Raw genomic sequence first — 23582 nt, forward strand, 5'->3', positions numbered from 1 at the left:
TGTCATTATCAGATAACAACTGCAAAACAGAGGATTTTAAGATAACTTTATGACTGGGACTAGCCCTGTTGACTGTGGACTAAAGTCGAGGTTGGCTCCTTCAAAAAAGGCAGATGTTGGGTGGAGTTTGGCTATTGAAAACTAATTGCAGTAAAAGGATGTTAATTTTTTTTTAAAAATGTTAAGACTTTGCTGATATGTTATTCTATAGCAACACAACAGAAATTTCTTTAATTACTGTGTTTACTGTTCCTTTAAATACATAGGTAAAGTATTGCTTGGAAGCCACAAGTTTTGCAGCTCCAAATCATAGTGTGAACCCTACTCCTGATTTGCTGATCTGCAGTGCTCTGCTCCTGTTAGATTCAGAATTTTTTTAAAGGTATTTTTACATTTTAGCTGTGGAATTTGATAAGTAAAAATGGTCCCATAAATGTGTTGTTCAGTATCGAGTATTTGGACTGGGTTCAGAACAAAAAGGACTGGCACATGTTAAGTATAGGGCAATTTGTGAGTAAATCGATAACGTATAAAGTTCTTCGATAAACAATGAGAATGGCTGATTGCGATCATGTCAACATCAAAAATGTCTCATCAAATTATTTAACTCATACAAAACTAAGATCAGTAATGAAAAAATCTCATATCTTAACGATGTAACATGTCATTTTTGCATTCGAACTGTCACCAGCTGACTCAAAACTACAGCAGCTTTTACCCTTAGAATGTGATCTTTCCAATTTTCATCTTTTACTTTGTAGTGTTTCATCTAGTATCACATTATAAAATGTATCCCGCCTCTACCTGCACAACAGCACTAAACCACTGTTTCAGTAAGATTTCACAGTCCGTATAACCAAGAAGAAAATCCTTTTGCCTGGCCAGCCCATCTGCACTGCATCAATTTACAAACCCCTGTCTGTAACATTCCACTCCAAACAATCACGATCATCACAGCAATAATAATAGCATCTGCTGTCAGAGCTGGCTAAGCAGGTGTGGATGTAATAAACAGAGCTGTCACTCACCAAATCCCACCGGCAAGGAGATTTTCCAGGTGCAGTCCAAGTTACTGGGATAATTTCCTGGGAATCCAGGACTCAGAATGACGCCTTCCATGTCCTCTAAGACCCCTCTACACTGAGCTGGGGATGGACAAGAAGAATGGGGATGTCATATAAATGTATGAGATGACCCCGTGTGACTAGAGGGATTAAAGAATCATAACAAAGTGCAGCGCTACAGAAGACAAGCTCACAGCTCTCTTTACGAAAGAACAGCCATACAGAAGTACACATTAATATAAAGCATGCAGCCTTCTACACACAAGCCCATGGCCCTCCAATCACAAACACCACACTAATTTACACACAGAATCACACACACTGACACACAACTCTCAACAAAGAGGTACAAAGATTTATACAAAGAAGTAAACCAATCTACAGACTTATTATTAACAAGCAGAAAAGGAAGGAACCACACTAGGTAATATTCAGCTGCACACATATTAATGCACTGAGGTGTAAAGAGCAGCACAGAGCACTTTGTAATACACAGAGAAGGAAGAAACAAAACATCCAGAAGCAAACAACAATCTTCAAAAAGATTCTCTATATAATTGGGAATATAGTGCTACATTCAGCAGTTATACAGTAGCTTACTGTATTATACAGTATACAGCAGCACACAGTATTATACAGTATACAGCAGCACACAGTATTATACAGTATACAGCAGCACACACACTATTATACAGTATACAGCAGCACACAGTATTATACAGTATACAGCAGCACACAGTATTATACAGTATACAGCAGCACACAGTATTGTACAGTATACAGCAGCACACAGTATTGTACAGTATACAGCAGCACACAGTATTGTACAGTATACAGCAGCACACACACTATTATACAGTATACAGCAGCACACAGTATTATACAGTATACAGCAGCACACAGTATTATACAGTATACAGTAGCACACACACTATTATACAGTATACAGCAGCACACAGTATTATACAGTATACAGTAGCACACACACTATTATACAGTATACAGCAGCACACAGTATTATACAGTATACAGCAGCACACACACTATTATACAGTATACAGCAGCACACAGTATTGTACAGTATACAGCAGCACACAGTATTGTACAGTATACAGCAGCACACAGTATTGTACAGTATACAGCAGCACACAGTATTATACAGTATACAGCAGCACACAGTATTGTACAGTATACAGCAGCACACAGTATTATACAGTATACAGCAGCACACAGTATTATACAGTATACAGCAGCACACAGTATTGTACAGTATACAGCAGCACACAGTATTGTACAGTATACAGCAGCACACAGTATTGTACAGTATACAGCAGCACACACACTATTATACAGTATACAGCAGCACACAGTATTATACAGTATACAGCAGCACACAGTATTATACAGTATACAGTAGCACACACACTAGTATACAGTATACAGCAGCACACAGTATTATACAGTATACAGTAGCACACACACTATTATACAGTATACAGCAGCACACAGTATTATACAGTATACAGCAGCACACACACTATTATACAGTATACAGCAGCACACAGTATTGTACAGTATACAGCAGCACACAGTATTGTACAGTATACAGCAGCACACAGTATTATACAGTATACAGCAGCACACAGTATTGTACAGTATACAGCAGCACACAGTATTGTACAGTATACAGCAGCACACAGTATTGTACAGTATACAGCAGCACACAGTATTATACAGTATACAGCAGCACACAGTATTGTACAGTATACAGCAGCACACAGTATTATACAGTATACAGCAGCACACACTATTATACAGTATACAGCAGCACAGTATTATACAGTATACAGCAGCACAGTATTATACAGTATACAGCAGCACACTATTATACAGTATACAGCAGCACACTATTATACAGTATACAGCAGCACACAGTATTATACAGTATACAGCAGCACACAGTATTATACAGTATACAGCAGCACAGTGTTATACAGTATACTGCAGCACACTATTATACAGTATACAGCAGCACACAGTATTATACAGTATACAGCAGCACACAGTATTATACAGTATACAGCAGCACAGTATTATACAGTATACAGCAGCACACACTATTATACAGTATACAGCAGCACACTATATACAGTATACAGCAGCACACAGTATTATACAGTATACAGCAGCACACAGTATTATACAGTATACAGCAGCACACAGTATTATACAGTATACAGCAGCACACAGTATTATACAGTATACAGCAGCACACAGTATTGTACAGTATACAGCAGAACACAGTATTATACAGTATACAGCAGCACACAGTATTATACAGTATACAGCAGCACACACATTATACAGTATACAGCAGCACACAGTATTATACAGTATACAGCAGCACACAGTATTGTACAGTATACAGCAGCACACAGTATTGTACAGTATAAAGCAGCACTCACTATTATACAGTATACAGCAGCACACACTATTATACAGTATACAGCAGCACAGTATTATACAGTATACAGCAGCACAGTATTATACAGTATACAGCAGCACACAGTATTGTACAGTATACAGCAGCACACAGTATTATACAGTATACAGCAGCACACTGTATTATACAGTATACAGCAGCACACTGTATTATACAGTATACAGCAGCACACAGTATTATACAGTATACAGCAGCACACAGTATTATACAGTATACAGCAGCACACTATTATACAGTATACAGCAGCACACAGTATTATACAGTATACAGCAGCACACACTATTATACAGTATACAGCAGCACACAGTATTATACAGTATACAGCAGCATACAGTATTATACAGTATACAGCAGCACACTATTATACAGTATACAGCAGCACACAGTATTATACAGTATACAGCAGCACACACTATTATACAGTATACAGCAGCACACAGTATTATACAGTATACAGCAGCACACAGTATTATACAGTATACAGCAGCACACAGTATTATACAGTATACAGCAGCACACAGTATTGTACAGTATACAGCAGCACACAGTATTATACAGTATACAGCAGCACACACTATTATACAGTATACAGCAGCACAGTATTATACAGTATACAGCAGCACACAGTATTATACAGTATACAGCAGCACACTATTATACAGTATACAGCAGCACAGTATTATACAGTATACAGCAGCACACAGTATTATACAGTATACAGCAGCACACAGTATTGTACAGTATACAGCAGCACACAGTATTATACAGTATACAGCAGCACACAGTATTGTACAGTATACAGCAGCACACAGTATTATACAGTATATAGCAGCACACTATTATACAGTATACAGCAGCACACTATTATACAGTATACAGCAGCACACAGTATTATACAGAATACAGCAGCACAGTATTATACAGTATACAGCAGCACACAGTATTATACAGTATACAGCAGCACACAGTATTATACAGTATACAGCAACACAGTATTATACAGTATACAGAAGCACACAGTATTATACAGTATACAGCAGCACACACTATTATACAGTATACAGCAGCACACAGTATTATACAGTATACAGCAGCACAGTATTATACAGTATACAGCAGCACACTATATACAGTATACAGCAGCACACAGTATTACACAGTATGCAGCAGCACATTATTATACAGTATACAGCAGCACACAGCATTATACAGTATACAGCAGCACACACTATTATACAGTATACAGCAGCACACACTATTATACAGTATACAGCAGCATACAGTATTATACAGTATACAGCAGCACACAGTATTATACAGTATACAGCAGCACACACTATTATACAGTATACAGCAGCACACAGTATTATACAGTATACAGCAGCACAGTATTATACAGTATACAGCAGCACACAGTATTATACAGTATATAGCAGCACACAGTATTATACAGTATACAGCAGCATACTATTATACAGTATACAGCAGCACACAGTATTATACAGTATACAGCAGCACACACTATTATACAGTATACAGCAGCACACAGTATTATACAGTATACAGCAGCACACAGTATTGTACAGTATACAGCAGCACACAGTATTATACAGTATACAGCAGCACAGTATTATACAGTATACAGCAGCACACAGTATTATACAGTATACAGCAGCACACAGTATTATACAGTATACAGCAGCACACAGTATTATACAGTATACAGCAGCACACAGTATTATACAGTATACAGCAGCAAACACTATTATACAGTATACAGCAGCACACAGTATTATACAGTATACAGCAGCACACAGTATTGTACAGTATACAGCAGCACACAGTATTAAACAGTAAACAGCAGCACACAGTAATATACAGTATACAGCAGCACACACTATTATACAGTATACAGCAGCACACAGTATTATACAGTATACAGCAGCACACAGTATTGTACAGTATACAGCAGCACAGTATTATACAGTATACAGCAGCACACATATTATACAGTATACAGCAGCACACTATTATACAGTATACAGCAGCACACAGTATTATACAGTATACAGCAGCACACAGTATTATACAGTATACAGCAGCACAGTGTTATACAGTATACTGCAGCACACTATTATACAGTATACAGCAGCACACAGTATTATACAGTATACAGCAGCACACAGTATTATACAGTATACAGCAGCACAGTATTATACAGTATACAGCAGCACACACTATTATAAAGTATACAGCAGCACACAGTATTATACAGTATACAGCAGCACACTATATACAGTATACAGCAGCACACAGTATTATACAGTATACAGCAGCACACAGTATTATACAGTATACAGCAGCACACAGTATTATACAGTATACAGCAGCACACACTATTATACAGTATACAGCAGCACACAGTATTATACAGTATACAGCAGCACACAGTATTGTACAGTATACAGCAGCACACAGTATTGTACAGTATACAGCAGCACACAGTATTATACAGTATACAGCAGCACACAGTATTATACAGTATACAGCAGCACACACTATTATACAGTATACAGCAGCACACAGTATTATACAGTATACAGCAGCACACAGTATTGTACAGTATACAGCAGCACACAGTATTGTACAGTATAAAGCAGCACACACTATTATACAGTATACAGCAGCACACACTATTATACAGTATACAGCAGCACACACTATTATACAGTATACAGCAGCACAGTATTATACAGTATACAGCAGCACAGTATTATACAGTATACAGCAGCACACAGTATTGTACAGTATACAGCAGCACACAGTATTATACAGTATACAGCAGCACACTGTATTATACAGTATACAGCAGCACACTGTATTATACAGTATACAGCAGCACACAGTATTACAGTATACAGCAGCACACAGTATTGTACAGTATACAGCAGCACACAGTATTATACAGTATACAGCAGCACACACTATTATACAGTATACAGCAGCACAGTATTATACAGTATACAGCAGCACACAGTATTATACAGTATACAGCAGCACACTATTATACAGTATACAGCAGCACAGTATTATACAGTATACAGCAGCACACAGTATTATACAGTATACAGCAGCACACAGTATTATACAGTATACAGCAGCACACAGTATTGTACAGTATACAGCAGCACACAGTATTATACAGTATATAGCAGCACACTATTATACAGTATACAGCAGCACACTATTATACAGTATACAGCAGCACACAGTATTATACAGTATACAGCAGCACAGTATTATACAGTATACAGCAGCACACAGTATTATACAGTATACAGCAGCACACAGTATTATACAGTATACAGCAGCACACAGTATTATACAGTATACAGAAGCACACAGTATTATACAGTATACAGCAGCACACACTATTATACAGTATACAGCAGCACACAGTATTATACAGTATACAGCAGCACAGTATTATACAGTATACAGCAGCACACTATATACAGTATACAGCAGCACACAGTATTACACAGTATGCAGCAGCACATTATTATACAGTATACAGCAGCACACAGCATCACACACTATTATACAGTATACAGCAGCACACACTATTATACAGTATACAGCAGCATACAGTATTATACAGTATACAGCAGCACACAGTATTATACAGTATACAGCAGCACACACTATTATACAGTATACAGCAGCACACAGTATTATACAGTATACAGCAGCACAGTATTATACAGTATACAGCAGCACACAGTATTATACAGTATACAGCAGCACACAGTATTATACAGTATACAGCAGCACACAGTATTATACAGTATACAGCAGCAAACACTATTATACAGTATACAGCAGCACACAGTATTATACAGTATACAGCAGCACACAGTATTGTACAGTATACAGCAGCACACAGTATTATACAGTATACAGCAGCACACAGTATTATACAGTATACAGCAGCACACACTATTATACAGTATACAGCAGCACACAGTATTATACAGTATACAGCAGCACACAGTATTGTACAGTATACAGCAGCACAGTATTATACAGTATACAGCAGCACACTATTATACAGTATACAGCAGCACACTATTATACAGTATACAGCAGCACACAGTATTATACAGTATACAGCAGCATACAGTATTATACAGTATACAGCAGCACACAGTATTATACAGTATACAGCAGCACACACTATTATACAGTATACAGCAGCACACAGTATTATACAGTATACAGCAGCACAGTATTATACAGTATACAGCAGCACACAGTATTATACAGTATATAGCAGCACACAGTATTATACAGTATACAGCAGCATACTATTATACAGTATACAGCAGCACACAGTATTATACAGTATACAGCAGCACACACTATTATACAGTATACAGCAGCACACAGTATTATACAGTATACAGCAGCACACAGTATTTTACAGTATACAGCAGCACACATTATTATACAGTATACAGCAGCACAGTATTATACAGTATACAGCAGCACACAGTATTATACAGTATACAGCAGCACACAGTATTATACAGTATACAGCAGCACACAGTATTATACAGTATACAGCAGCACACAGTATTATACAGTATACAGCAGCACACACTATTATACAGTATACAGCAGCACACAGTATTATACAGTATACAGCAGCACACAGTATTGTACAGTATACAGCAGCACACAGTATTATACAGTATACAGCAGCACACAGTATTATACAGTATACAGCAGCACACACTATTATACAGTATACAGCAGCACACAGTATTATACAGTATACAGCAGCACACAGTATTGTACAGTATACAGCAGCACAGTATTATACAGTATACAGCAGCACACTATTATACAGTATACAGCAGCACACTATTATAAAGAATACAGCAGCACACAGTATTATACAGTATACAGCAGCACACAGTATTATACAGTATACAGCAGCACAGTGTTATACAGTATACTGCAGCACACTATTATACAGTATACAGCAGCACACAGTATTATACAGTATACAGCAGCACACAGTATTATACAGTATACAGCAGCACAGTATTATACAGTATACAGCAGCACACACTATTATACAGTATACAGCAGCACACAGTATTATACAGTATACAGCAGCACACTATATACAGTATACAGCAGCACACAGTATTATACAGTATACAGCAGCACACAGTATTATACAGTATACAGCAGCACACAGTATTATACAGTATACAGCAGCACACAGTATTATACAGTATACAGCAGCACACAGTATTATACAGTATACAGCAGCACACAGTATTGTACAGTATACAGCAGCACACAGTATTATACAGTATACAGCAGCACACAGTATTATACAGTATACAGCAGCACACACTATTATACAGTATACAGCAGCACACAGTATTATACAGTATACAGCAGCACACAGTATTGTACAGTATACAGCAGCACACAGTATTGTACAGTATAAAGCAGCACACACTATTATACAGTATACAGCAGCACACACTATTATACAGTATACAGCAGCACACACTATTATACAGTATACAGCAGCACAGTATTATACAGTATACAGCAGCACAGTATTATACAGTATACAGCAGCACACAGTATTGTACAGTATACAGCAGCACACAGTATTATACAGTATACAGCAGCACACTGTATTATACAGTATACAGCAGCACACTGTATTATACAGTATACAGCAGCACACAGTATTATACAGTATACAGCAGCACACAGTATTGTACAGTATACAGCAGCACACAGTATTATACAGTATACAGCAGCACACACTATTATACAGTATACAGCAGCACAGTATTATACAGTATACAGCAGCACACAGTATTATACAGTATACAGCAGCACACTATTATACAGTATACAGCAGCACAGTATTATACAGTATACAGCAGCACACAGTATTATACAGTATACAGCAGCACACAGTATTATACAGTATACAGCAGCACACAGTATTGTACAGTATACAGCAGCACACAGTATTATACAGTATATAGCAGCACACTATTATACAGTATACAGCAGCACACTATTATACAGTATACAGCAGCACACAGTATTATACAGTATACAGCAGCACAGTATTATACAGTATACAGCAGCACACAGTATTATACAGTATACAGCAGCACACAGTATTATACAGTATACAGCAGCACACAGTATTATACAGTATACAGAAGCACACAGTATTATACAGTATACAGCAGCACACACTATTATACAGTATACAGCAGCACACAGTATTATACAGTATACAGCAGCACAGTATTATACAGTATACAGCAGCACACTATATACAGTATACAGCAGCACACAGTATTACACAGTATGCAGCAGCACATTATTATACAGTATACAGCAGCACACAGCATCACACACTATTATACAGTATACAGCAGCACACACTATTATACAGTATACAGCAGCATACAGTATTATACAGTATACAGCAGCACACAGTATTATACAGTATACAGCAGCACACACTATTATACAGTATACAGCAGCACACAGTATTATACAGTATACAGCAGCACAGTATTATACAGTATACAGCAGCACACAGTATTATACAGTATACAGCAGCACACAGTATTATACAGTATACAGCAGCACACAGTATTATACAGTATACAGCAGCACACACTATTATACAGTATACAGCAGCACACAGTATTATACAGTATACAGCAGCACACAGTATTGTACAGTATACAGCAGCACACAGTATTATACAGTATACAGCAGCACACAGTATTATACAGTATACAGCAGCACACACTATTATACAGTATACAGCAGCACACAGTATTATACAGTATACAGCAGCACACAGTATTGTACAGTATACAGCAGCACAGTATTATACAGTATACAGCAGCACACTATTATACAGTATACAGCAGCACACTATTATACAGTATACAGCAGCACACAGTATTATACAGTATACAGCAGCACACAGTATTATACAGTATACAGCAGCACAGTGTTATACAGTATACTGCAGCACACTATTATACAGTATACAGCAGCACACAGTATTATACAGTATACAGCAGCACACAGTATTATACAGTATACAGCAGCACAGTATTATACAGTATACAGCAGCACACACTATTATACAGTATACAGCAGCACACAGTATTATACAGTATACAGCAGCACACTATATACAGTATACAGCAGCACACAGTATTATACAGTATACAGCAGCACACAGTATTATACAGTATACAGCAGCACACAATATTATACAGTATACAGCAGCACACAGTATTATACAGTATACAGCAGCACATTATTATACAGTATACAGCAGCACACAGTATTATACAGTATACAGCAGCACACAGTATTATACAGTATACAGCAGCACACAGTATTATACAGTATACAGCAGCACACTATTATACAGTATACAGCAGCACACTGTATTATACAGTATACAGCAGCACACTATTATACAGTATACAGCAGCACACAGTATTATACAGTATACAGCAGCACATTATTATACAGTATACAGCAGCACACAGTATTATACAGTATACAGCAGCACACATTATTAAAAATGGAAATAAGGGAGGCGCTCAAAGCTAAAGGTATCAACACTAAAACAGATTTAATAAAACATATTAATGATCACAGATATAAATACAAAGGGACGTCTCCCCAAAATAAATTAAGCTAATATCCTAAAAAGTCTATTGACCGCTAATATCCTAAAAAGTCTATTGATCGCTAAAACTAATTCAGATTTAAAAAACAAACAAGATAATAGGCAGTGCCTATGTAGTAATTGTGATACAGGCAGAAATAAATGTTATTTTTAAAACACCAAAACAAATGACAGTGTCCCGTAATTGAAATACCACCAAGCTGCCTTATTTGAGAAAAGCCGTAGCTGCCAAATATAGTGTTTAGAGAAATTAATCCGTTGTCCAAAGTTCTCTTACTTTGTAAGATATTTGTGTGTCAACACCAAAAAGCCGTGTACTTTACCAAGTTGTAGACTTGTCAGTTGCTGGTCTTACTCCCTCGCCCGGTCCTCACCTCGAGCGGGGCTGACTGCAGCTTTGGCGTCTGACGTCACAGAAAGGTGTTCCGGCTGAAGGTAGAGGCCGATTCATGCGCTCCCCTCTATGCGCTGTACTCCCGGTCCTCTTTGGAAAGCCCTGCACTTAGTGCTAGTAGCACGCAGGGGGCTGTAAAACAGATTGGTATAATGGATATCCAAAACAGTGTTCCCCAATACAGAGGCTCTGCTCCTTAAGAGAAAATGTCTCAATAATGTAACCCGGGTTATTAGGTGAGACTCCAAATGAGATTCCAAAGATATGGTTAGTTGTTACAATGGTAATAACAACAGCACTGCCAACACATACGACGCGTTTCGCCCACCTATGGGCTTTATCAAGATAGTGGTGGCTAGTGTGAGTGGCCTTATTTAAAGGGATAGCTTCCAGTCTAATTGGTGTTGGTTTTGATTGGCAGATCGGCTTAAGGTGGTATTTGGCTTTAATGACAGTTTCTTTTTTAAGGTGGTATTTCTCTTCTCTTTGCTTTAAATGGAATTGTACAGTCCTACTCATAAAAAATCATTCACAGGTATAGACTTTAATCATGTTGAATTGATATATATATACACAATAAATCTCCAGAGCAAGAAATCAAAAAAATGTATAGTCAAAGTCTGAGTCATTAAACGTGATATGTGAATTACAGATTAAGTCACAAAACTAATAATTATCTAATAGACTTCCCGGAGTCGATATAACATACAGTGTTCTAACAGAAAAAATAATAACCTTAATCCTATACTAAAGTGCATAATAGTGTCTAAACTTACAGGTGTCCTAAAATGATTCTTTTATCCTTCAAATAAAAAGGGGGAAAGATCTAATTCGGAATTTAATCCCTTTGGGTATAGGGTGTCATATTTGTAAATATATTCCGCTTCCCTTATAAGTAGGGTTCTTTCAATATTACCTCCCCTCCATTGATTATTAGCTTTCAGAATACCCCAATACTTTAAATCCCTAGTGTTACTCTGGTGAACTTCCTTAAAGTGCTTATAAAGGTGTGTATCTACTCTCTCATTTTTCTATACAGAGAAGGTGTTCCCTTATTCTATCCCGGAGACTCCTTTTGGTTTCTCCGAAATAGAATAGGTTACATGTGCATTTTAGTACATATATAACATTCTTCTGGTGCATCTAATAATTCCCCTTATAATTATATCCTCTCCCAGACCATCAAGTTTTAAACTCTTCAATTTCGAACTATGTGTACATGCTTTACATGTGTAGCAGGGAAAGAAACCTGCTACACTTCTACCCTCCAAGTCTAACTGTTTATTAACTCTTATCTTTTTTCGTATTTCGCTAGGGGCTAAAATAGTTTTAAAATTTTTTGCTCTTTTAAAAATAAAAGTCGGATTATCCGCCAACTGACTCCCTATGATGTTATCCTCTTTTAATAAGTGCCAATTCCTTTTAATGATTTTTTTAATCAAAAAATGGTCTGCATTGTAGTCTGTTATAAAGGGAACGTTAATTCTGTCTTCCCTGATGTTTTCCTTCGTTTTATAACTTAACAGGTCATCCCTATTTATTGCTTGTGCTTTTTTTATTGCCCCTATAATATTATCCTCCTTATAACCTTTTACGGTAAATTTGTCTGCTAGGACCACTACCTGTCTTTCAAAGTCCTCAATACGTGAACAGTTTTTCCTTATTCGTAAACTTTGGCCGAAAGGAATATTGTCCTTCCATAGCTTCAGGTGGCAACTGTCAGCATGTAGCAGACTATTACAATCTACCTCTTTAAAATGAGTTTGTGTCTCCAATTTTTGATTTACTGCCATAATTTCTAGGTCTAAAAATACCACTCTTTCCCTACTATAATTGCTCACAAACTTAAGGCCATTAGTATTGTTATTCATCTCTTCAAAAAGTTTTAACAATTCTTGCTCAGGTCCCCTCCAAATAATAAGAAGGTCATCTATGTAGCGCTTATAGAGTACGAGGTTTGCACCAAGATCTCTACTGCCAAAAAATTCCTCTTCCCAAACACCCATAAAGAGGTTGGCATAACTCGGCGCAAACCTCGTACCCATAGCGGTCCCTTCTATCTGCAGGAAAAATTTACTATCGAAAGAAAAGTAATTGTGTTCCAATATGTACTTTATGTTATTTAAGATAAATATTCTTTGTTCTTCCTTTATGTTTGAATCTTTTTCTAGATAGTGTCTAACAGCTTGTATGCCTTGTTCATGCTTGATCACGGTATATAATGACGACACGTCACATGTCGCCATTATCATATCTTTACTCCATTCTATCAGTTTTAAACAGTTCAGCACTTGGGTAGAATCTTTAAGATATGAATCTAATTTTGACACATAAGGCTGAAGGAATTTGTCGATATATTGGGACACATTTGCTGTTACGGAATTTATCCCAGACACTATCGGTCTCCCCGGGGGGTTTATTAGGCACTTATGGACCTTCGGCAAAAAGTAAAAAATAGGGATTCTTGGGTGGTCAGATGTTAGATATGAAAACTCTTTATCGTTTAGGATACCTTTTTTATGGCCTTCTATTAACATTATGTCAAGAATTGTCTTATATCTTTTAGTGGGGTCACTAGTTAACACTCTGTATGTCTTTTCATCGTTGAGAAGTCTATAGGCTTCTGCCATATATTTCGAGGTGTCCATTACCACTACCCCTCCACCCTTGTCTGCCGGCTTTATGGTGATCTGGTTATTGGTTTGTAACTCACTTAAGACTTCTCTTTCTTTTTTGCTTATGTTCTGTTTCTTTAACTTAGGGAGATTACATTTCCTAACCTCATTAGTTACAATCTTCTCAAACGTCTCCAAAAAATTGCCCTTGGCAAAGGTGGGGTTGAATTTTGACTTTGATTTTAGATTAGTATGTTGAAAATTTTCTTTTGATTCATGATCACTAATCGCCTGCTTCTCTAAGGGGGTTTTCATAAAGAATCTTTTAATGGTCAAATTTCTGACAAACTTCTTTATGTGAATATGTGTGTGGAATTTATTCATCCTTACCGTAGGGGCATAGGATAATCCCAAATTCAAAAGTTTCTCTTGTTCGCTACTTAGTTTAAATTGGCTCAAATTAAAAATCCCTTTCTTTTCACTTTCAACTATCTTACCCTTTTGGCCACATTTACGTGTTCCTCCTCCTCTCTTCCCTCGAGCCCTCTTTTTCTTCTTTGGGTTTGATCTGGATTGAATCTTAAAGTGTCTTTTGATGTGCCCTCTCTTGGAGGGCTGTAATCTAAAAAAGATTTCTCTTCAGTGGTTAGGGTATTTGTGGTAGTGGGTTCGACCCTTAAAGGGGTAAATCTATTAAACGTTGGTGTTTCATTCTCCTTATAATCATATCTATGGTTTTCTTGCCTAAAGTTTTCGTGTCTCACAGTATTTCTCCTCCTGGGATATTCCCATTCATTCTGCCTTGGATAATAATCTCTGTAGAAGAATGTTATATATGTACTAAAATGCACATGTAACCTATTCTATTTCGGAGAAACCAAAAGGAGTCTCCGGGATAGAATAAGGGAACACCTTCTCTGTATAGAAAATGAGAGAGTAGATACACACCTTTATAAGCACTTTAAGGAAGTTCACCAGAGTAACACTAGGGATTTAAAGTATTGGGGTATTCTGAAAGCTAATAATCAATGGAGGGGAGGTAATATTGAAAGAACCCTACTTATAAGGGAAGCGGAATATATTTACAAATATGACACCCTATACCCAAAGGGATTAAATTCCGAATTAGATCTTTCCCCCTTTTTATTTGAAGGATAAAAGAATCATTTTAGGACACCTGTAAGTTTAGACACTATTATGCACTTTATTATAGGATTAAGGTTATTATTTTTTCTGTTAGAACACTGTATGTTATATCGACTCCGGGAAGTCTATTAGATAATTATTAGTTTTGTGACTTAATCTGTAATTCACATATCACGTTTAATGACTCAGACTTTGACTATACATTTTTTTGATTTCTTGCTCTGGAGATTTATTGTGTATATATATATCAATTCAACATGATTAAAGTATACCTGTGAATGATTTTTTATGAGTAGGACTGTACAATTCCATTTAAAGCAAAGAGAAGAGAAATACCACCTTAAAAAAGAAACTGTCATTAAAGCCAAATACCACCTTAAGCCGATCTGCCAATCAAAACCAACACCAATTAGACTGGAAGCTATCCCTTTAAATAAGGCCACTCACACTAGCCACCACTATCTTGATAAAGCCCATAGGTGGGCGAAACGCGTCGTATGTGTTGGCAGTGCTGTTGTTATTACCATTGTAACAACTAACCATATCTTTGGAATCTCATTTGGAGTCTCACCTAATAACCCGGGTTACATTATTGAGACATTTTCTCTTAAGGAGCAGAGCCTCTGTATTGGGGAACACTGTTTTGGATATCCATTATACCAATCTGTTTTACAGCCCCCTGCGTGCTACTAGCACTAAGTGCAGGGCTTTCCAAAGAGGACCGGGAGTACAGCGCATAGAGGGGAGCGCATGAATCGGCCTCTACCTTCAGCCGGAACACCTTTCTGTGACGTCAGACGCCAAAGCTGCAGTCAGCCCCGCTCGAGGTGAGGACCGGGCGAGGGAGTAAGACCAGCAACTGACAAGTCTACAACTTGGTAAAGTACACGGCTTTTTGGTGTTGACACACAAATATCTTACAAAGTAAGAGAACTTTGGACAACGGATTCATTTCTCTAAACACTATATTTGGCAGCTACGGCTTTTCTCAAATAAGGCAGCTTGGTGGTATTTCAATTACGGGACACTGTCATTTGTTTTGGTGTTTTAAAAATAACATTTATTTCTGCCTGTATCACAATTACTACATAGGCACTGCCTATTATCTTGTTTGTTTTTTAAATCTGAATTAGTTTTAGCGATCAATAGACTTTTTAGGATATTAGCGGTCAATAGACTTTTTAGGATATTAGCTTAATTTATTTTGGGGAGACGTCCCTTTGTATTTATATCTGTGATCATTAATATGTTTTATTAAATCTGTTTTAGTGTTGATACCTTTAGCTTTGAGCGCCTCCCTTATTTCCATTTTTATCTGTTCACTATAATCTAGACAATTGCAGGGATTTTTGTCTTTTAAGGGGGTGTGTGGTTTTCAGTTTGGCCCAGCGCACCTATCTACCTTTTTTCGTTAGCACACATTATTATACAGTATACAGCAGCACACACTATTATACAGTATACAGCAGCACATTATTATACAGTATACAGCAGCACACAGTATTATACAGTATACAGCAGCACACAGTATTATACAGTATACAGCAGCACACTATTATACAGTATACAGCAGCACACTGTATTATACAGTAGCAAATTATTGTCTCTATACAATGGGGAATATAAAACTACATACAGCAGCACACTGTTTTATAACCTAGGGATAACAACACAAAGGTATGCACAGTACTATACACTGGTGAACAAAATACTACACACAGGAAAACATTACTATACAGTTGTAAAGAGCATTATACACTAGAGGCCACACGTCTACTCAATGGCACACAACCAATGCAAACAGCACTATGCAAGTACACAGTGCTACAGAGAAGACTGAAATGATTGCTCTCTCTATGTGTATATACATTAATTCATACCGATGCATAGAGGGGGAGGATAATTCCAGCGTCTCACAGTGCCTGGCATACAGGAGATATGGGAGTGACCCTAAAGGAAGGAACGGAGATGAACATAAATGGACAAGCACAATTAGCTGCTTTACAAAAATACAGTACTAATAGATTATCTATCATATTCTTTCCTAACCAGAGGCAATATCTTCTAAGTGACATTCAATTAGTGTACAATGAGCTGTGTCTATTAATTTGAGATTATATAAATGTCAAACTAAAACAATGTCTTGAGCAAAGTAGTTTAAAACCAGAGCGTACACAGGCCTGTAACTCAAAATGGGACTGGGTCTTCTCAGCCCACGGTTGGACATGTGACTCCATTTTTGTTTACCTGCAAAGAGTATCCTGGTTCACACTGGAAGGAAACTACATCATTCACCAGGTATCTCTCTCCACTTTTCACTCCATTACTGGGAACTGCTGGTTCTGGGCAACTAGAGAGACCAACAGCTAAACACAAAAAAAGCACAATAATCAGACAGAGATTAATTGCAGAGAAAATGACACAGATTCCAATCAGTGATATACTTAAAGTCAATGCACGTTTTCACCTGTCATACTCTAAAGTCAGTGAAATTCCTTTAAATTATCTAAGCTTAGATATTATGCATGACACTGTGGATGGTCTGAAAACCCTTTCACTATCAATAGTAGTTATTTAAGATATGTGAGGTTCCTCATGGGATTAACTTAAGTTTTTTTTTAACATTAGACTTTGTAATTTCTATTTGCAGTATATCAGTTTATTTAGAAATACAATTTTTAGAACCTAAAATGTATTGCTATTTTTTATGTAGAATGGAACTTGCAGGGTCTGCGAGTTTGACTAGCAAAGATGTTCCATGGAAACTTTTCTTTCATGTTTACTTGGCTCTTTATTAATATGGAACTGTTTTGTCTCACTAGCAGTATGCTTACAAGGTGTTAAAATGTAGAATACCCTTGAAAAATAATATATATGAAGCTAGAACCAAACCAATAAAACTATGCAAACAATATCACAAATGTGGAGGTTCAATTAATAATATTTCTCTATATGTAAATCCTCACAACCATTGGAAAAGCTGCTCTCTGTTGAGTCCCATTTCTTTATAAAATTATCCACTCATAACTTGTAGGGACTGCACATGCACGGTTTGTAATCTGTAAACTAACAGAACTATGTGTCCTTAAGTGAAAATCAGCATGCTACTTTAATGTTTGGAATTGTACTGCATGATAGCACTATCTTTTCATGGATTACAATACTCGAATACAGATCCCACCCTTTAATGTATGGTATTCTCTTACTTTTATATTCTAAATGGAAGCCAGCAGCAGATACACTAATGTCAGAAAAGAAATGCAGGTAAAGTTGGTTTGAAGTGCTGTTCAGCAATGCAGGGACTGTGGTTCCTGAAAATGAATACACTTGTCAATGTACTGCTATGCATAATGTTACTTTTTATGATCATATTGCAAGTAAAACCATATTATATATTTACATATAAATAAATATCTTTAAATTCATAATAGAAGCAGATTCATTGCTGGAGTATATATTCAGTATATATCCAGTATATATCCTGGTCGTCTGCAGTCTGTAGAACCTCCTCACAAAAACTACTAAGAGTGCCTCCCTTTTTTGTATACTCCCCTCTTCCTCCTACTGGTATAGATTCATGTATAATGAAGCAAAACAAGGGCAGAGTTTGACCTTGAAAACTACTCTGAGAAGAAAAAGTCAAAAACATAATTGTGTATTGCAGATCAAGCCTTTATATAGTCCTACTACACGTATGAATAAAAACATTTACAGTCAAGTATAAACCACAGTTTTATGGAACCAAAACACATTTGCATAGAACCATATTTAAAACTGGTGGTACACTACCAAATCTCTTCATTTGATGGCAAGGATGTGTTCAAAAAAATATTTTTTGCTTGTTAGGAAAAATTATACTTGTGCCAAAGTTAACACAAATTGAGAGAACTTAATAAAAATATGCAGGGAAGACAAGGGGACTGCCTTGCTCATCTGTTCCACAGAAGCTTCATGACCTGAGGCTCATTAAAACGAAAGACGAGGTTAAATGCGTCTGTAAGCTCATAAGCAAGGAGGATAGCAAGATTAATCCAACCAACTTGCTAAAATGTTTTGGAAGCTCTCTCTCCTTTTTCTGAAACCAGAAAGAAGGATAAAAAGAAAATCAATTTACCAGATATCTTGACTTCTAAATAATGCTTAAGAACATTAACAACATCAGGTGGAACAGAGAATCTTGATAATTTACTGGATAGAACAAATGACGACAATCAAAACAAATAAGTGGAAGGATTGAAAAGGGGCCAATTAATCTATGAAATATGGGGAAAAAACCTACTAACACAAGAATAAAATAGTAAAGGGCACTATAACTTGTTTTACACAAGCTCCTACTTAAAACTCACCTTCCCTAAGTGAGTAATAAAGGCCAGTAAACACAAACCAAAATGATAAGTAAGGAGCGCTCCACAAGGGAGCAGTATAAAACTGGAGAACATATATATTAAGTTGTTATCTATATGGATATATAATGATCTATAGAGGTCAATAAAATCAAGTGCTATTGAATGGTAATATAACAAATGTATTCATACTTATACATATATTAAAAGGCTGAACAGGTTATATACCTTTTAAAATTGGGACGTATCCCAGTGAGCAGTACCAAATAATTCCAAAACCCCCTGAGTGAAGTATTTAAGTGGTGATAAAAATGTGTCAACTGGGTTGACAGATTTAACAGAGTAACGTGTTCACTCTCAATATCTTCTAGATAAGTGTTTTTTTGTAACAAGTGTCTTCTAGATAAGTGTTTTTTGTAACAGGTGTCTTCTAGATAAGTGTTTTTTGTAACAGGTGTCTTCTAGATAAGTGTTTTTTGTAGCAGAAAAAATCTACTAAAACAAATCACATACATATTGGCAAAAACAAAACACATGTTAAAAATGATAGAGGAATCCCAAATCCCCCCTAACAATTTGAAAGAAATTCAACACCCAAGTTAAAGGTGAACTTTAAACACTTAAAGGCAAAATCTTGCATTTCTAATGAACAAATGGACAGAAACATAACTTCATTATTTTGTGTTCCTGAAAGATGAAACTCTTGAAAAGTGTATCTCTCTTAAGACATACGATGATCCCAAACCTACAGCTGCATCTCAAACCTACAGACTGGCATTTGTATACATGACAGTCCATCTAAGCTGAAAACATGTAATTCATTTGAAGTATCTGCTGTTCACAAGAAATCAATTCAGAGATTATTTCACTTAATGGGAAAGATGAATTCTTATGGCCCAATGTATAATTTTACAGGTGGACAATATTCCCATATAGGGAACCTGGCAGCATTTGCTGCCCGCATGTATTATTGCATAAGGAAATTCTTGTGCAGCATCGCCCCCTGCTCTAGCACAGCAGTGCTTGTCAATCACTCCAGAATAACAAGTTCAGAATCGTTAGCACCTCTGAGGTTAAAAAGAAACGGTCATACAACAGCTGCTTCCAAACTTGCGACAAGAAGCTCTTTAAGTCAATTCTTGAGAGATGTGGTTGAAACACTCTCATGTGAACACATTGAACTCACTGTTAAACATAAAATCTCATGACACTGTGAAAAGGTCATTAACTTGAGCAGCCATTAAGCCCAGAACAATAATGCAGTCTCTTGAAGATAAATCATGGCATTTTTTATTCTGGATGATATACCTTGGGCCGGGCAGACCTATGTCTAAAATAACTCCCAGATAATAGATTCTGTGGACAGGTTAATCTCCTAACCAAAAGTCTGAAGAGACTTCATCATCAAGGAGGTGTAAAAGAGCAGAATCTCCTGAGGAGTTGCAGAAATCTTCTGTGATCTGCTTTCTGCCATAGAAGAATCAATAACTTTGGAAAAACCCGCTAGACAGAAAATAAACAACACAAAAAGAAGTAAAATTTTTCTACTCCAAAGTGAAATTGTTGATGGAAACATGGTAAGGCAATGAAGGAGTTCAGCAACTCCGTTAAGTTCAAAACAAGATGAAACAAATATTACTTTTTTAAAGTAATTAAACATTTGGAATAAAACCCCAGGCCACTGAAGAGTAATATAATAAGTTACTCTAAGCTCTTAATCACCCTCAAAAAGTGAAGAGGAACTTTTGGGGAAAAAACTTTCCAAAGAGAGTCTGACAAAGTATGTCTTGTACCATTGGTAAACAATATTCATATCCCTAAAAAAAAAAAAAAAAAAAATTTGAAATCCAAATTTCTTGAAAAAAAAAAAATATCTCAACTCTGTCTCTTAAAGGGACACTCAAGTCAAAATAACCTTTTATGATTCAGAATGAGCATGTAGTTTTAATACACTTTCCAATTTACTTCCATTACCAAATTTTGCACAGTCTTTTTATATTCATAGTTTCTGAGAAACAAGATCCTACTGAGCATGTGCACAAGCTCACAGGGTATACATATACTAGTCTGTGATTGTCTGATGTCTTTCACATGATACAAGGGGCAGGAAAAACAAAATATAACATTATTCAACTTCTTGAGCAAGAGTGGATCATCTGGGTGAGTATTCAGAAGAGTAGCAGAATCATCAGCATGGAAGCCACCTAATTCTGTTTTTATATAGTAGGATGTTGTGTAATTGTTGAGTTAGGATACCAGGATAAGAAGCAAAGGGTTCTCCCCTGTAAATTAGCCAGATTCCATAATTCTCATTAGAAATCTTCGGAAAATCTCTCAAGTGTATGGTGGTGCCTGCATGATGGAACCCTCAAGGTTTATGTGGGTCATACCTGCAGGCCAAATATGGTTTAAATATCTGTGCAAACTATCAAAATATCTAGGTTAGAACAAAGTAACTGAGCTCATGTTAGTATGATGGGGGTTGTATATAGAAAGGAGAGGCAGCCTTTAAACTTCAATTAGGAATTTCCATCTACTCCAAAAAAAAGCAAGGATGCTATATACACTCTCCAGTATATGTTACTATAAGAAAATAAAATCAAATCATTGTAAATACATTTCAGTTTTAAAAGAAATAAAGGGATTATGAAGATTTACAGAACTCAGCAGTTAGCAGAAGAAATGCAACTTAATTTATTGACAAGAGATACATCTAAAAAGTAAACTATAGGACAGTACCTGAAAAGCTTCCCAACATGGTGACAGTGTTGTCCCCACCATCGAAAACCTCTAGTGAGTCCCAGTTTTGTTCTGTGACAAAGCTGATAACCTGGATCTGAAATTAAAGACACACAGAGGAGAGGGGTCAGACCTACAGGCAGTGACTTGCAATGAAAGTATATTAAATAGCAATATAAAAAGACTCCGTGTGGAACAGGATCTGTTATGTATAATAGGTGAGGAGAAAAGGCGCTGTGATAGTGAACACAAACACTGCCGGGACATATAAAGATCAGTACCAAACCTGACTAATGAAGTCTGACGTGAAAAGCAGACGAAAAACAAGGTGTCAGAACAAGTTTTCCCAGGCTGAATACAAAGATTAGAGAGATGTCTAATTCAAGGGCAAAACCTTGTGCAAAGAATCAGCTATGTAAAATATTGCAGCATATCTATCTATCTATCTATCTATCTATCTATCTATCTATCTATCTCAGTCTTAACTAGTAAAAAATGTGTCAACATTTTTTAATTCTTTCTTTCATTCTTTCTTTCTATTTCTATTATAGCTGACTGGTAGGGCAGCTATAGTTTAAGTCTGTACAAGGTTTCTGTTTAAATCTCAGTTTTCAAAAACAAAAAAATTAATTTTGCTGACACTAACAGTTTTGTAGCTATTACTAGTGGCTACAAAACTGCTAAATTTTAATTAAATAGGTCAAACCATTTTAAGTTATGTAGAAAAAGTGCTGTTTTTCAGAAAAAATTGATTGACTTATAATTGGGATTTTTGTTCAGTGCTACATCTTAAATGGCTGATAGTAATCTCATAAAATTAGCATGCTGATAGCTTTGGACTTGATCTAATGCCCTTTGGTAGTTTGAAGTATATAGCTTTTATAAATTTTGAGTTAATTCAAATTAACTTTAATTTTGAAGCAGTGCAAGTTATACAGTTATGTTGCCACCTGACAACGTCAGTACAGTGCTTTTTCAGCACAGTATCAATCTAGCTGCAG

At 36.5% G+C, this 23582-nt stretch overlaps 2 long non-coding RNA genes across 2 annotated transcripts; both read right to left on the minus strand.

Moving 5' to 3' along the window:
- Positions 1–1062: 1062 nt before the first annotated feature.
- Positions 1063–17838, minus strand: LOC128644096 (uncharacterized). Its single transcript, XR_008399918.1, has 3 exons — positions 17747–17838; positions 17380–17449; positions 1063–1145 (listed from the first exon to the last, which is right to left on the minus strand). It is a non-coding gene; the product is annotated as an uncharacterized LOC128644096 (long non-coding RNA).
- Positions 17839–17849: 11 nt separating this feature from the next.
- Positions 17850–22667, minus strand: LOC128644097 (uncharacterized). The gene is made up of 3 exons (XR_008399919.1): positions 22582–22667; positions 18706–18810; positions 17850–17865 (listed from the first exon to the last, which is right to left on the minus strand). It is a non-coding gene; the product is annotated as an uncharacterized LOC128644097 (long non-coding RNA).
- Positions 22668–23582: the final 915 nt, after the last annotated feature.

The sequence above is a fragment of the Bombina bombina genome, unplaced genomic scaffold, assembly GCF_027579735.1.
Source record: "Bombina bombina isolate aBomBom1 unplaced genomic scaffold, aBomBom1.pri scaffold_1810, whole genome shotgun sequence".
In the NCBI taxonomy this organism is placed as follows: Eukaryota; Metazoa; Chordata; class Amphibia; order Anura; family Bombinatoridae; genus Bombina; species Bombina bombina.